The 15,762-nt window shown below is 43.7% G+C and overlaps 1 protein-coding gene across 1 annotated transcript in view; it reads right to left on the bottom strand.

The window, feature by feature from the left end:
- Positions 1-15,762, bottom strand: part of TMEM117 (transmembrane protein 117) — a 2,083,068-nt gene that overhangs the window by 43,169 nt on the left and 2,024,137 nt on the right. The window lies entirely within an intron of this gene.

The following is a 15,762-nucleotide window of genomic DNA, read 5'->3' as shown; positions in this document are numbered from 1 at the left end:
GGGTCATTCATCTTCATTTGTTTTTCAATAACAAACTCCCAATTTTGAAGTTTGTTTTTGAAAAAATAAATGTTAAAAGGTTGGTGGAAGGTCATCAGAACCAATCACAGTTGTTCACCAAACCTTTTGAACACTTAAGGAAATAACAGTGATGGTAGTTCCTTTCAATGTACAGAGATGATTCCTCTGCCTGCACGCATCTTTAAATATGATGGCCTACATCGAGGTGATGGATGTTAATTCTGCGGCTAACTTGATGGAAGGTACTTTGTCCTCCAAGGACTGGTTGTTACGTCTGATAAGTTCTCAATTCTGTCCCTCAAATGAACAACAGGGAACTCTTTAAGCGCCTATCACCTACTGAGGACAGTGAAAATGTTTGTGGTTATATCCTAGAAGAAACCTATGAAACCTTCAGGTAGGGAGAAGGTACCTACTTATCCTGTTATGCTAATGGCAAATAACAAGGGGTGCAATTATGCTCAGGTGCTCACCACCCACTTGAAGTGACAAGTAATGTCATACTCTCAACCTTGTGGATCCAGTTTTTGATTCTCCAGGAGTGGCAACTCATTAAAGCTCACCTTTGCAATTAGCATACACATAGACCTCATACAAACCACAATTTGCATTCCCATTAGAAGAATCTCCTAAGGAAGGCTTCTATCAGTACGATATCTGTCAAAAGTATTAGATGGCTACCTCTATGTGTGTTATGCATGCAAAACCTACCTTTCACTCAGAGATATGAAAATCTTATTCTCAGTTTACGGGTCATCCAACATGCTTTATGTCCATGAAACTGTCCAAAGATTTTCACTTCATTATCTACACAGATCTATTTGTTCCTAGATCAGATATTTCTTCCAACTCCAAATGGCAGAGGTATAAAATGTTATCCATTTTATCTGCAAAGGTCCTGCTTCAACTTGTGTTGATGTTCTCACCAAATTCTACAGTGACCATTTTAATACAGGCATTCGGTAATGCAATGAATAAAGATAATTTAGTAACCAAACCTGGGAAAATATCAGTATCCAAACCTGTGATAAAATGTATGCATAATTGGGGACAAGATTATTTATCTTCAGAAAAGATCTTCGTAAAATGGCAGTGTGATACTGAGATTGCTGATGGCTCTCAACTTTTCTAAAAAATAAAAAGGGTCATGAAAATCAATAAATGTGAAGTTAGGAAATCATTTTGAGGGAAAAAGATATTTAAAAAAAGGGTCATATGCCGCATCAGAGACCTTTACTCAAACTCCAGTCATGCCATGCTCCTTCTAAATTGTTGGATCCTGAGAAACATCCAGGGTCAACAAAGCCCCCTTTGGTGCACTGCATAGCCAAAAGAAGTGTCTCCTTAATGTAGTGACAAAAGACAACACAACGCTTTTTTAAACACAGGCAGACACACACAGAGAGATGCATCAAACTGCCACTACCATCAGGAATAGAATCTTCATAACCAACATTCTGCATGTAAACACCAAGAATGACAATACAGTGTGGGGAACACGAGACAAGATATATAATTAATATTCATCCTCTAAACAAAGAAAATAATAGATAACATAGTGGAAAGGAAAAGGGAAGGAAGACCATGGAAGAGACATAAATTATGAAACATAAGTCTATTTCTGAAGTAATCTTCAACATGGCATGTTTACCCTAGCAGAGAAGTTTACAAAATCAGCAACAGTTCCAGCACTTGAGGAGTGAGTTGTTGAATGCCTCATATGGAGTCAGTGGTTTCTGATTACAAGAACTATTGTCATCCCTCATAGCATGGTACAAAACTACAATCATTCTTTTCCTCTGCGATAGAGAGACAACAGGATTGTACGAAACTTCATATACAGATTTCTCATTCATACACAACTCTCACCCGGCATGCTGATCTTATATTAGACAACTCTCTCAAGCGCCCACTCAAAATGCTCTAGCACCTACCATCCTGAGTATTGGCACTACCCCTGTTCATTTTGACAAACTTCATGTGTTTGGTTGACTTGAACCAGCCCTAGTCTACATGAGCTGGAAGATTTATCCTGACCCGATCCCCTGCTACAATATCACAAGATTTAGTCGTGTGTGCAATGGCACTGCATAATGTGGCTGTGATGAAACTTCACACTATCACCCACTTTACCTATGTCAACCAGGCGGTTACTATCTCTCCCTTGAGGGAATTTCCTTCTTAACCACCAAGTACACACACCAGAGAGTCTTCGTTTCAGCAGCAGGAAGGAACTAACTCCAGTCATCAAGTCAAGTGAGAGCCTATATGCACATAACCTTTCCCTGATGGTTACTGCCTCAAGATTAAGGTTTGATAGGGCAAGGTGGGCGTTATCATTGAGAAAATGACTAAACTGCTTCACCAGGCCATGACCCATGGGGTCATAAATTGCAGCCTTAATGTGTGAAACACTGTGTACCACCAGGAAATGGGACTTGTCACTGGATGTAAATTGCACCCCATTGTCTGTGACAAATGTTTTGGAGAAACCTTCTTTGATAAACACTTCCATAAGAAAATCTAATGCTTCCAAAGTAGTAGCCCTTTCTACAAACTTGACTTCTGGTCATTTAGTTATGGCAAATTGTATATTCACAGGGAACCACATAAAAGGTCAAGCAATATCAAGCCCTAGCATATGCCACATATTTTGATGCCATGGCACCAGTAGCATGAGGAAACATGGTTTCTGAAGTTCTAGTCACAGTTTGCGCACACACACACACACACACACCACATTAGAAAATAAAGCATTTCGCCTCCACATCCATAGTGGCAACCAAAATGTACTTCTCTTTTTTTTTTTTTTTTTTTAAATATTTTTTTATTTTCTTTCACTTTTTCTGTTAATTACGATGCAGTATTTACAGTACAGGAATTTCACACCGTTATACATACATATACAATACAACCAACTGTATACCCATAACAAAACCAACATTTATAAAAATATGAAAAACATAGAGACTGAAAAACAAATCAGATCAAATCATAGTCTAACAAAACCCATAGAAAATTTTATGTCTTGCTACTCTTCCACTCTTCGATGGGGCGCCAAATCTTACCGCCCAGCGATCTTGCCCTTCTGCCTTTCCTATCGTAGATAGCTTTCTCCAGATTATATATATGTAAAATCTTTGCCATCCATATCTGAAACATCGGTGCAGGTTTGTCTTTCCAAGCTTTCGCAATAATAAGCCTAAAAACTGCTGTGACCACAAACAAAAATTCTGGATGAATATTGTTATCACCTATACTGATGCCTAATATTATCAATTCATCCGTTAATTTCACTTTTAGCCCCAGAGATTTCTCCAGAAATACCTCTATTGCCACCTTTAAAGTAAAAAGCTGTGGACACTGTGAAAACATGTGCGTGATATTAGCACTCGATGAGTTACAACGTGGGCAAGTTATTCCAGTGCTGCCCCCCCATTGTGCAATTCTAGCTGGTGTGTGGTATAATGAAAAGATGGTCTTATAATGTTGGGTTTGTAAAGTAGCTGAACAAAGTATGGTTCTTCCTAAGTCTAGTGAAGCTTGCAAGGCTTCCGGATGGGCCCTTACTTGTTCCACCCATTTGTTGCTATATTTCTCCCTATCGTCAGATTTGTATGCCTGTAGTTCTACATATAATTGCCTAATTGATCCCCTTAAACTACTCCCCAAATAATCCATAATCCTGCAACTTGCCATTCCTACTACTCCCCCCTGTTTTTTATGAAAGTAACTTCTAATTTGTAAATATTTAAAGAAATTGTTCCCAGGTATTTTAAATCTATGTTGAATTTCTTGGAATAGTAGGAACCCCCCTTCCGCATCCAACAAGTCTCCTAATTTCTTAACTCCTCTACCATCCCACTCTTTCATAACAGCATCCCTAAAAATTTCTATTGGGAGATCGACATTCAAGTATAACCTCGGGTATCTATTATATCTTCCTAAACCTACCTTCTTCATAATAACCCTCCAAATTTTGTATACTGCGCCCAAGGTCTTGAATCTTGTATGTTTAAAACAGGCGAAATCTACTGTAGTAACTAGAGCATTCTCTGCCCTTTCCCCCAGCAGTGCTTTATAAACATTCTCTATACCTGCCCCCTCCTCTTGATGATCGCTGCCTCCTAAGAGTCCTTTGGAATATTGCAAAACTGCCGCCCAATAGTAAAATCTGAAATCCGGTGCCCCCCAACCTCCCTTCTCCCTTGGTAGTGTCAAAAATCTGTAGGCTCTACGTGTCTTCCCTTGTGCCCAAATTAATCTATTCAGTGTTGCTTCTATTTTATTAAACCACGTACCATCAAAAAATAGGGGGATTGCCCTAAACAAATAGAGGAATTTAGGGAAAGTAACCATTTTGATGAAATTAATACGGCCCATTAGTGTCAGATGTAAATTGTTAACCCTCTCCAAATTTCTCTTAACCTTCCCTAGCAGTGGATCCATATTAATCTCTACCAATTTCCCTAACTCCGCGGTCACCCTAACCCCCAAGTATGTTGCTTCCGGGACTACTCTTGCATCTACAAATGTTGAGTATCTATTCTGAACTATCTGTGTCTTCCCTCTATTTATTGAATACCCTGAGAACACACCAAATTTCCTCGCCTCCTGCTCAATTTCAGACAACGCTCCCGCCGGTGCTGATGTTATAATAGCCACGTCATCTGCGTAAGCAAATAATTTGAAATCTTTCTCATGCAATGTAACTGGAGGGATCCTACAGTTAGCTGATAGTATTCTCAGGAACGGGTCCAGGTAGATGGCAAACAGCAGGGGCGAGGCTGGACATCCCTGTCTAGTCCCGCGCCCAATCTGTACCGTCTTTGAGTAGGATTTATTAATTCTTATCCTAGCAGTAGGTTGTCCATAAAGTGCCTGTATTGCTGCAATGAATCCCTTACCTATACCTGCCCATTCCATCGCTTTCCATAAATAAGCCCAAGAGACCCTGTCGAAGGCCTTCTCGGCGTCCAGAAAGATCGCTGCGACAGGATCTCCAGAGGCCTCTGCTGCATCTAAGATAGTGATCATCTGCCTGGTATGTAGGGTGGTCCCTTTACCAGGTATAAACCCATGTTGTTCCGGGGATACCACTTTCTCTATAACCTTGCTCAGCCTGTTAGCTAAAGCCTTGGCGAATATCTTAACGTCAGCATTTAGTAGAGTAATTGGCCTATATGAGCCTGGTTCTGTTGGCGGTTTATCCTTTTTTAAGATCACTATAATGTCCGCGTTGGCCCAGGACTGTGGAATAATTCTACCTCCCTGTGCCAGACAGCAGATTGCCCACAAATCTTTACCTACAACATACCAAAAGGTTTTGTAGAACTCTGCAGGTATCTGGTCTTGTCCTGTTGCTTTGCCCGATGGCAAATTAGCTACTGCATCTCTTAACTCCTGAACTGTTAACAACTCGTCTAATTTATCCCTCTCCTCTATACTAAGCTCTGTCTGTGGTCTTTGTGTTAGATAATCCGTACTTTCTTCCTCTAAAGCTCCCGTACTTGCATCTTGTTTGTATAAAGCCTCATAAAACCTCCTAAACACCTCCTGTACCTCCTCCACCTTATTTACAATTGTCCCAGTGCTATCCCTGACTTCTTTTATCTCCCCTGCTGCTAGCGTTTGTCTGGTTCTGATTGCCAGAAGGTGCCCAACCCTCTCATTGAATTCGAAGCACTTCTCCTTTTTTGCTAGGTAATTCCTAGCTAACTTCTGCGCTAATGTAACGCCTGTTTCTGCTTTTTGTGTTTCCAAATCCAGTAATATCTGTTCAAAGGGTTCATGCTTGCTTACTGCCTCCACTAGAGCCTCTTCCAATGCCACCAGGGTTCTGATCTCCTCTTCCGTTTTCTCCTTTTCTCCTCTATTTCTTGCGATTGTGTAGCTTAATGTCTCCCCTCTTATGCCTGCCTTAAAGCTATCCCATACCACATCCGCCGAGGCTGAGTACCTATTGATATCCCAGAATTGTGTTATCCATGCATTCATTCTTATAATATACTCCTCCTCTTTCAGCAACCCTCGTTCAAATGTCCATGCAGATCTTGTTCTTTCTTTATTTTGAGAGGTTTGAATACTTAGAACCAGTGGATTATGATCTGACACTATTCTGGGGAGCCGTTCTATTCTGAACTACCTACGAGTGAACTAGAAATGAAAAAGTAATCCAATCTCGCTATAGTTTTGTGTGGGGCAGAATAGAAGGTGCTACCTGTACCCAATGGATTCGATTCCACCCACATATCAACTAATGCATTATGACGAGCAAGATTTTGTACTGATCTGCATATCTTTTTCTTCCTTCCAATGTATCTCCCCCCCTTCCTATCGAGAAGACCATCTAAACCGTTAATGTTAAAATCCCTGCAGCATATCACAGGTTCTGGCCATAATGCTAATTCTCTATCCACAAATTCAAATACCTCAGGTTCATCGTCATTTGGACCATACAATGAGATAAGTGTGCATCTTCCTGCAGATGTTTCCAGCTCAAGCATTACCCATCTCCCATCACCGTCCTCCTTTTTCTTTTTAACTTTTGTGCTACCTTTCCTTGCCAAAACTGCAACTCCCTTACATCTTTCTTCCTGACCTGTGTAGGCAAGAACCTCAAAACCCATTTGCTCCAACAAATACTTATCCTTGACAGCTACATGTGTTTCCTGTAAACAAATTATATCGTTTTTCCAGAAACGTAGTAATGCACCCAACTTTTGCCTTTTTTCCCTGTTATTTAGGCCACAGATATTCATCGTGATTATCCTAATTTCCATGTAACATATTTTTCTTTTTCCAACATTTCAATTGTCCATGCACAATACTTCCCGCATTTTCTCTCTTCGTAGTGACTTTTACAAAACTGTACTGTATTACTGCTCCAACCAACACCCGTGTTCCCCCCCCCGCCACCCTCCCCTTTTTTAACCCCCCTCCCAGACTGCTGTCCCACCCCCCCTGCGACAGGCAAATAGGTCACTCCTGACCTATGCGTGTCCACTGTGCATTGCAGCGTCGCCCCCCTCTCCTCCCCTTCCAAAAAAAAAACTACTACTCCTGACAAATCCTACCGCCCAGGCAAATGAGTGGCTTCACCCCTTTCTCTTTACCATTCTTTACAGCTTTACCTCCTTTACCTTTCCCACTTTTCTAATACACCCCCTTGATTACTACCTTCTAGCTCTCCCTTGCTCTTTTAGCTCTTCTAGGTATTCTCCAGCCTTAACCTCTGAGAAAAACATCTGACTCTACCACCTAAAATGACTTTTAGTTTTGCTGGGAACATCAAATATGCCTCAGCGCCTTGGCTCCGAAATGCTGATATCAATTGTCTGAGTCTCCACCGCCTCTCCACAGTTACATGGCAGAAGTCAGGTCTTGCGAAGAATGTGATTCCATCCACCATCTTCTTAGAGTCAGGTCTGGCTTTCTCCATCAGTTCTTGTCTTGCCAGGAAGTTTCCAAAGAATACTAGCATAGCTCTTGGCAGTGCGCCCTCGTCTCTTCTTTTCTTTGCCGTGAGCGGAAACCTGTGAGCTCTCTGCACCTCGTGCTCCCATTGCCATGGCGCCTCTGGAAAGGCACCTTTCAACAGCTTAATAACGAAGCCTCTGGGGTCTTGCCCCTCCGCCCCTTCCTCAATTCCAAGGAGTCTGGCGTTATTGCGCCTCTGGCGATTCTCCAAATCCTCCACCTTCCATTGTAGGTCCTCCACTATCTTCATCTGCTCCTCTCTACTTGCCTGCCAGTCAGTAACTTCCTCCTCTATTCTGCCCGTCCTTTCTTCAACACCTATGACTCTTTCTTCCACTTCCTCACATTTTTTATTTATTTTCCTGATAGATGCTTGGATTTTTTTGGTGTCATGCCTGGCCCTCCTACTTTCAGTTCTAGCTTCCGTTTGTATTTGCTTTAATGTTGCAAATCTCATATCCAGCTTCCCATCCTCACTTTGAGTGTCTTGCCCGTCTTCCTTATATAAATTAGAGGTAGCAGAATAGTCCCATACCAGATTTTTGTGAGTGTTCTTAAACGAGCTTGGAGGAGAACCTGTTTTTCTGACTGGCAGCTTGCGCTTTTTTTGTGTTCCTCTCCCTTTGGAGCCTCCTGTGTCGCCGGAGCTAGAGCATGAATCCAATGATTCTCTTTCATCTTCACTACTTGTTATCGTGGAGTCTGATTCTTCGGGGACTGAGAAAAATCTATCCCCCTCTGCACCCTCTGCACCCTCTGTAACATCAGTGTCTAACTGTTCCTTTTGCCCTCGCCGTGGTCTGGGGCTCATAGCCATGTCCCTTTGTGTATCTTTCACAGATTGTGCTTGCTCCTCTAAGATCTCAGCCTCCACCTCCTGAAGCGCTTCTAACATTGGGTCTGTGCTCAACGCCTCCGTCATTCCAACCCCACCAGCAGAATCTCTCACCTCTTTTTCTGCGTCTGTGTGCTCCATGTCTCTCTCAGCGGTAATTGACCAGCTTGCCGCTTGGTGTTCCACGGGAAGCGTGAGCTCTGTTTGTGCTGGTTGCCTGGTTACGCCTCCGCTTGCGTCCTCGAGGACGTTGCTCCCAGGACCGGCTGCCGGCAGGATTACTATGTTTGACAATGCCGCTGTGCCTGCTCCTGAAGCCGCTGAAGCCGCTGTGCCTGCTCCTAAAGCCCCCGGGGGTGCTTTAGCGCCGAAGACTTCTGTCATAGAGGGCTGACGGAAGGTGAGGTCGCCTTTCTTTTTCTCCGTTATAGCTCTTCCCGCTTGACTGCTGTTGCCGCTGCGAGTATCTGAATTCAATTTAGTCTCCTTGTCTTTTTCGCCGGCTTTCTCGTTCTTCTCTATTTTCCGCTGCTGAGCCCTGGAAGCCGTCGATAACGTGGGTGTTGAGCGTTTGCTGGGGGGTGGCATTTTTGTTTTGGGTATAGTGCCGGTCCTTCCTGAGTCCTTCTGGCACGTTTCTTTAGATAATCCGATATTCGAGGTCTGTTTATCTTTCCCTCGGTTTGCCATCTCTGCCTCGATGGCCTTTAGGAATACAGTAACCAAAGCCTTCACTTTATCAGTGACCCGTTTCAAGCTGTAGGATCCGTCGCTTTGTTCCTCGGATCTCAGCTGGCTGAGATCCGAGGAACAAAGCGACCAAAATGTACTTCTCAACAAATTCTTCAATGCAGATGTGCCCATGAGGGCGCATCTTTAATATTTTGTCTGCTTACCTCATCTGGAGGGGCACATGTGCTTGTGGAAAAATGTATTAGGAGCAACACAGCTTCAAGGATATTTGGAAAAAGCAAATATAGGGCTCTTACAACATTCCTCCCTGCTACGAATAAATCACAAACACATTTTGACCTCATTTTTCTTGTCTTCAGTTCACCAGAGGTCTTCAGGCAATGTGCTACTTGGTGGAGCACAAACATCCTCAAGGAAAGGTACCAAATGCAGCTCATCCTTACAACACACATCATGCCATTCTCTGTTCAAGAAAATACAAAACATCAAAACAGTATCCCTGCAACTTGCAACACAATATTGCTATGTGGGCATTTGAAAGCAAACCGCCTCCAGTGGATAGATGCAATACGAACAATAGGTTTGTGATACATTTGAAAAGTAAGCTTGTTACCTCAAATAAAGTGTCTAAAGTGATTGATAGCCCATACACAGGTGAGAAGTCTTGTTCAATATTAGACCTGGTACCATTGGCGTGAGTCTCCCTTCCATTTTTTTACTGATTGCCTCCTCTGTTTTTTATATGCTTTGCTGGTTTGATGCTTTGGGCACTGTGCAACTGCTGTTTAGTGCCACAGTGCATGTGTTCCCTATGTTAAATTGATGCATTGATCAGTGACTCTATGATTGGCTTATTTGATTTACTTGTCAGACCCTAGTATAGTGCACCATGTGTGCCCAGGGCCTGTAAATCAAATGCTGGTGATGGTCTTGCAGCACTGATTGTGCCCCCCACAGAAGCAGCTTGTAAAGTGTATCACAGGCCTGCCATTGCAGAACCTGTGTGCAGTCTGTGACTGCCATGTTGACTTGGAAAATGCACCCACTTGCCAGTCCCTAAACCTTCCCTTTCCTACATTTTAGTCACCACTAAGGTAGGCCCAGAGCAGGGTGCATTGTATGTAAAAGGTAGGACATGCCCTGATGTGTGTGGCATGTCATGATAGTGAATTACAGCCATTTTTGTTTTTCACTATTGCAAGGATACCTGTCGCCATAGGCAAGAATGGGCAGTTTTATTATAACACTTTATAATCCTAACTGACCCGGGGAACATGGTGCAATGAGCAAGGGACTCACGTCTGAGTATACCCTTCCACGCTTATGGTGGACAAAATAATTAAACAACAGGGGGTGGTGATGGACAGAGTTTCAGAATTAAGCAGAATACTCTCATCATGGGAACAGGGCAAACCTTTGTCCACCATAAGCGTGGAAGGGTATAATCAGACGTGAGTCCCTTGCTCATTGCACCATCAGGATTCAAGCAAGCCGGGCCGAAGACGGCTGAAATGCCAGAAACCGGTCCCCGGAAGCTTGTTTCCTTCCCAGTGAAAGAATTGGCTTGGTAGTTTGGTTTGCCCTGTTCCCATGATGCACTGGGCCAGGGACAGACTAATTTGCATATAGCCAGGTTCTGAGCTGGGATGGTGCAGTGAGCTAAAAACGGTGTTGGATTGGGCCCTGATCTCTTGACTGGGTGAGAGTATTCTGCTTAATTCAGAAACTCTGTCCATCACCACCCCCTGTTGTTTAATTAAAGGAAAGAAGGAGTCATGTAAACAAAGTGCTCCAGGACTGCACAGAACTGGTTTGGACTAGGTACTAGGTACTAGTTTGGACTGCCCCCTGCCAGTGTGCTGTGTTGCTGGGTTGGCTTACAGTGGTTTCTTTATTGCGGAGGAAAGGAGAAGGATTTCAAAACCAGCTCCCCACTGAATTTTCTTGCTGGGAATTCCTTCTGCAGAAGCCTGCGTGTCACTGGGAGCTGAAGGCGCTACTCAGTGAGAAGAAGTGTGTCTCAGCTGTTGCATCGCCGGAGAAGCCTGTTGCCGCCGCAGAGGTCGCCGCTGTATCACCAGAGAATTGTGCCTTTGTCAAAGCTGTTACCCACACATCCCTGGAGAAGTGTGTCACCGCTGCAGCGGTCGCCATCGCATCACCGGAGAAGCTTGCTGCAGGGCCTGTCGCGGCTCCAAAGTTACAGAATTCGTTGCAGGGTCGCCGGGTGTGCATGCATCGTCTTCACATACTCGCATCAAGGGCACCATTTTATCGCATCGCACCGAGGCGCCATCTTGTTGCATCATAACCAGAACACAGTACGATAATCAACGCATCACCTCCTCTCCAGTAAGGACCAAGACGCATCCCCTACTCTGCGCAAGCATTGAGGCGTGACGCATCATCTCCCCCGAAGCAAGAAACCAACGCATCTCCACCCCTCCAAAACTTTTGTTTGTTTTGCGTTACGCATACAGGTACTTTTGTGAGAACTGTGTTGCATTTATTGTCAACTTGAACTAAGTTACTTCTTTAAGACTCTCTTGAGTACAGTATTGTGGATTTTTGCCATTTGTGGTCTTGTGTTAAGTCTATATAAAGAGTACTTATTTTTATAAAACCTGTGTTGTGTCCATCTGTAGTGTTTTTACTGTGTGTGTTCACAAATGCTTAGCACACTGCCTCAGAGATAAGCCTGTCTTCTCGTGCCAAGCTACCAAGGGGGTGAGCAGGGGTTATCCAGTAGTGTAATCCCCTTTCCCTGACTTAGAAGCAAGGGTCCTTATTTGGTCAAAGGTGTATACCATTGCCAACTTGAGACCCCCAGTTCTAACATTCAAATACTGTATATTTTTTCTCTGTATCACTCAATGGCTGAAAAGTGTATGCCAATACCTGTTCTTTGGGAAAGGACTGCACCCAATCCAAGGGATCTCACACCTCCAGTAATGACACAAGCTTTTCGAACAGAAAATAGCCTGAAGGTGGGAGCCATAACAATCGGTTCCTTAATGTACAACAAATGCCACTCGCACACACCCAGATAACAAGAAAGTGTATAAGTTCTCCGTCTTGATAGACGTAAAAGATGTGATTACAGCTGCTAGAGAAACACAAAGAATATCTGTGATGTTATCTTCATTTAATGTTCAAAACTGCCAGCCGACACGTGTTTTGTCCCGGGGATGTCAATTCCCGTGACTCATCAGGGCTGAATCGTCAAGGATGTGACATAATAGGTCGCTAGGCCGGTGATAATTCCAACCAGGCCCTGCTCAGGACCAGGAGATCGCACACGCCTCGTTACTGTTGGCCAGGCGCCGTAGGTATGTGAAAAGAACTAAAGTGAATTGCCTAATTTCAAAATCAGATTGTTTCGTCCTGATTGAGGCAGAGGTTTGGTAGCATCTTCCAAGTAGCAAGCACGTATCTTGAGGGTGGCTAGGCTTTAGTGCTTTAGGCTCTCGGTGTATCCCTTGCCACAAAGACAAATCCATGGGCCAATGGGCTTAAAGGTATTGAAGGTAACTCTCGTGGTTATCAGTCCCCATGGATTATTGGAAGGGCGGTGCCCAATACGATTTCAGTGTGATCTATAAACATTGTTATGATAACCTTGAAAGCTTCAGCACTCACTGTGCAGACTAAGGTCGATATGTAAGTCTAGGGATGTCGAAAACAAACCATTCTCATGTGAAGAATTTCACGCAGCCTAACTTACAACAACAGTTATATGTAGTGTCATGTGCAAAAGCAGCAAAAAGGTAAAATGGCGTTTAAACTTCTAGTAAGCCTATGCTAACATAGCAATGAGCGCAAGCTAGGCCCTGCCTTCCCCACACCCTCCCTTGATCAGAACAGGCACAGAAGAGGGGGCAATTTGGAAAGCAGAGTTCAAGTTGGAGTGAGACAGAACCTAGGAGCTCATTAGGATGGCGTCCGTCCGCCACCCCAGAGGAGGGACCGTCCGCAGGGGCAGCGGCGGTCCCTCCGTGCTAATTAGGATGCGACCGCCACCCTGGCAGTCACATCCTGTATTTTTAACATTGCAGCGGGTGCTGCTTGAAGCAGCACACGCCGCGATGTAAAAAAAAACATGTTTTCCTTTGAGTGCACAAAGCTGCAGGCACCGCGTGGTGCCTGCCGCTTCGTGCACGCAACGGCAGGGGGGTACCATAGGTACCCCCGATGTGCACCCCCCACCCCCTTCACCCCTGGGGGCCCGCAACGGGCCCCCAAAGAAAAGTCTGTATGCCTTTCCACAGCAGAAATGCAGCCATGGAAAGGCATCCTAATATGGCTGGCGGTGTCTGATAGACACCGCCAGCCATGTTAAAGCTTTTCCGCTGCTGTCGGAAGGCGACATCGGCGGAAAAGGGGCGGACGGAAAAAAGATCCCTCAGCCATCCTAATCTGGCGGAGGTCTTTTTTCAGTCCTCAGCGGTTAATCCGCATCCTCCGGGCCGGCGGTGGCTTCCGCTGGGCCGGAAGATGCGGATTAACCGCAATCCTAATGAGCCCCTTGGTTCAAAGTTTGCCAAACTGGACAATTGGGAATAAAATTCCAAATTAGTAACCACAAAAAAAAAAATTCACTCAACACCAAGCCGTGATTGTATAGTGTCCAAAGCACAGAATGTGAATAAAGTAAAAAAATGAATGAAAAAAATCATGAGCCCAAAATGCATTTGAAGTCGAAACCACTTCAATCTAAATGCGTATAAGCACAGTACTTTGCAACTGCTTCCAAGAGGAAGTCATTGTTCTAATCCAAAAACATTTCAGCCATCCAATTCAATAATGGGAAGGAACAAACATGTTCGTCGACAGATGGGGCCTCTAGCACAATCAGAGGACAACTCGGGTGTTCTTCGAGATAACAGCGCGCAAGAAAGTCATGGGCTACAGTCCATATATTTCAATTACCTAGGACTTCATGTCCCGCTGCGCAGGCCATTATTCCATTACCAGAACAGTTTAACCCATGAGCAACTAATGGACTAATTAGTCGATCATAATCCGGGTTAGGAGACACCATGTTGCACAGACACAAATCCAGAACCCATTCAAAATCGCAGTCCAGGCAATGGAAGACAGGCTGCAAGCATGTAAAGTACGAGAACCGGAAAGATAATCCATACGCCACACTCAATGTAGCCAGCAGTAGCGCTCCATAATATTCAAGCATCCGGTTACGGAGCTGGAGCAGCCGGGCAGGTTGTCGTCTGACACAAATTGAGCAGCCATTTTTGAGCAAGCAAATTAACAGCAGTACACCGGCAGCCAAGGCAAGAATTAATGGTAAACCACCGAAGAGGCTGGAAAAAATAGAACGAAAAAATGCCGGTAACACACCAAATATAGTTTGTAATGAGGTCTCAAGGCCTGAACTTACAATTTAAAAAAAATGCGCTAAGCCTGTGATCGACGATGCATTGAAGATAGTGTGAATCAAGGCACCGAAATGCAGGGGGAGATCAGTATTCAAAAGGGCATGCACCTCGGTGCGAGTGTTTGCCAAGTGAAGGACAAATGTTTCACATAAAGATGTAAGAGCAACTTCTTTTTGAGACAAAAGAGCCCTTATTCGGCTCATCTTATTGAACTCTGCTTTCAAGGTCGGAATGGAAGGCCCGATGGATACATCTAACTTCCAATGCGGAGGAGGGAATAGCCTATTTCTGCAACAAACGACACGTTGGGAGACAGTCACAATATTCGGAATCCCTGTCAGCATACCACAGCAATCTAATATTTAAAAGCAAACAACCACCGTTTACTAGTAACGTGAAAGTCGGAGTCACGGCGGGGACAAGAATTCCTTTTAAAATGCATGCTAAATTTGGGGCGTCAGAATTGCAAGAGCCATGCAATTGGATATTTCTGTAAACTAATGAGTGATCCGGTGTTGAAGTGTAATCCTCACCCTTCAAATAAACTTCTTTACCCTCCCTCAGGCACCCATAGGTGAATGGCAGAGACCAAACTTCATGGAGAAAAGCACTACCCAAAGGTTCATATCTGCCTATGGCAAAGTGTTTCATACATGAATCAAATTTAAATAGTTGAAAAGGCAATGTAATTATCCCATGAATGAGCCATAAAGTTGAAATATATTCGGCTACAGAAAATGGCAATATTTCTAACTTTTCAATATGCAAGAGTGAATACACAGCATCCTTTCATAGACATGAATTGTTGTTTCACAGTTAAATTAAATGGTAAAAATAGAAAAGAGGTATTCAAATAGTCCCAAGGCACGTTACCAGCCTTTAACATTCGTAATGCCCAAGCAAATTGCATAATGGAACGTAATTGATTTTGACCAAGATACAAAACAGACACTTCATCCTTTACGATATCAACAACAGATGAAACCATATTATGCAATGTGTAAATTCGGGAAGAAAGGGTATTAATGCTGTTATCAACAACTGCAAACACTTTTTCTAAATTAGCCTGATCTATTTCACGTAATCTAGAAGTTGCTTCTATTTGAGTTAGTTTCCAGACTTCTGAACCGCATATAAACCAAAAAGTCATATTTTTGACCTGCCTGCTGCAGGGCCTTAAAAAAAATCATTTTGATCAACATCTTCAGTTTTTTTGGACAAATGGAGCTTAACTGACGCTAAGGTGGAATGTTTGAGCCAATTCTGACATAATTTGCCTTCCAAATAGGTAGAAACAGTATGGTCACTTTCAAAACGGGGATCCACCCTCACCTGTGT

The sequence above is a fragment of the Lissotriton vulgaris genome, chromosome 1_1, assembly GCF_964263255.1.
Source record: "Lissotriton vulgaris chromosome 1_1, aLisVul1.2, whole genome shotgun sequence".
In the NCBI taxonomy this organism is placed as follows: Eukaryota; Metazoa; Chordata; class Amphibia; order Caudata; family Salamandridae; genus Lissotriton; species Lissotriton vulgaris.
This window is presented reverse-complemented; position numbering and strand designations above follow the sequence as displayed.